Source organism: Oryctolagus cuniculus, chromosome 17, assembly GCF_051225735.1.
Source record: "Oryctolagus cuniculus isolate XC-2025 breed Fujian yellow rabbit chromosome 17, ASM5122573v1, whole genome shotgun sequence".
In the NCBI taxonomy this organism is placed as follows: domain Eukaryota; kingdom Metazoa; phylum Chordata; class Mammalia; order Lagomorpha; family Leporidae; genus Oryctolagus; species Oryctolagus cuniculus.
Genome location: NC_142883.1, coordinates 13,365,885 through 13,367,497, shown reverse-complemented (window position 1 = coordinate 13,367,497; position 1,613 = coordinate 13,365,885).

Sequence of the window (1,613 nt, the reverse complement as noted above, 5' to 3'; positions counted from 1 at the left end):
CTGTGATGCCACAGCACCGGCCCCACCCACTTCTTTTTACAAAGCCAGAAATGTAACCCAATAAAGGATTCACAAAGCGCACACAGCTGTTTCCCGGAGCAGTGCTCGGGCCTCTGCCGAGTTCCCTGTTCATCTTAGCTTCTCGCTCTCTGGGACTTTCCCTGTTCATCTTAGCTTCTCACTCTCTGGGACTGCAGTTCGCCTGTTTTCTTGTTACCTCTGAGCCTAGCAAGGAACAGCTTCGGTTTGCTCCACCCTGTCTGCCTCCCTGTTAGACCTGCCTCCCACCTGGATTCTCTCACAGGAGGTCCACTCCCCGAACGCCTGCAACAGCCAGGTGTGGGCCAGGCGCTGAGGCCTCCCACACGGTGGCAGGGACCTGGCCTCGTGAGAGGCACCTGCTGCCTCCCCAGGTGCACCTGCTGGGCTGAGGCCTCCACACGGTGGCAGGGACGCGGCCACGTGGCCATCCCCTGCTGCCTCCCCAGGTGCACCTGCTGGGCTGAGAGCAGAGCCACATCTGCACTGTGACATGGGCACGACCGTCCCAAGGGTGGGCACCCCGGTCCCACCCAGCCCCTTGATTCCCAGATACCCACCGATGTGTGGGAGGCCCACACTCGGTCTCATTTAGACACACACGGTTAGTTTGTCATCATTGCGGTTTTAATGCACACTAAGGCCTCGCAGGATCCTGCGTCTGGAAACCCATTCTTTGAGACGGGCAGAGCCTCCTGCAAACATCGGTGGCAGGCGCGTCCCCCGCGGCCAGCTGCGGCCGCACCTGAGAGCCGAGGCAGGCGCGTCTCCGTTCAGGTGCTGTGAACCCGGCCAGCGAGCGGCTTCTGTGCTTCCTACCCTAAGCCCGGTTTAGCCTTTGCACGAGAAATCTGTGCCATTTTGCTGTTTTCCGTTTGCCCTACGGCTAGGATGCTGCTTCCTTTGGCCTGTAGGCGGGATGGCTGGGTGTTATCTGCGATTTTCATGCACGAACTGTAAACACTTTTTAAAAAAGGTCTTTTCGGTAAAGCAGGGGGAACCACGATCAGTAGCTCTCCCACCCCCGTTTCCCCTCGCCCGCACCACACAGCACCCCATTCGCATTTTCGAGGACCCCAGGCCAGCTCCGGGGCCCAGCCGGCGAGGGGCTCCACCAGCACCCGCGGGTCCTCTCAGCGTCTCCCGCGGTGGCCCGGTCTCCTAAAGCGTCTCTCTACAGATCCCGCAAACTAAGCCGCCCAGATTCTCAGGCACGTGAACCGCCGAACTCGTTTTTTCTCTTTAGGCTTGTTTTGTTTTGTTCCTCAGCCCCTTCACGTAGAACTGGGAAGACCGAGATCCAAGATCAAATAAGGGCCTCGTCTCGCATTTCCGAGTAAGAATGCCTGGGCTACCCTGTGCTGTCTCCCTCGCTTTCCTCATCACAAATTCCTGACGAAGTCTCGAGCCCGCCAACGACCCGCGCGGACGCGGCCAGCGGCGGCCAGAGGTGGCCGGCGGCGAGTCCCGCCCGCGCCCCAGCGCCGCCCCAGGGCTGTCCGCGGCGCTGCCTGACTGCGGCGGCGCCGGGGGCCTCGCGGGGTCCTTCGGCCGGGCTTCCCGACGCGCTGCCT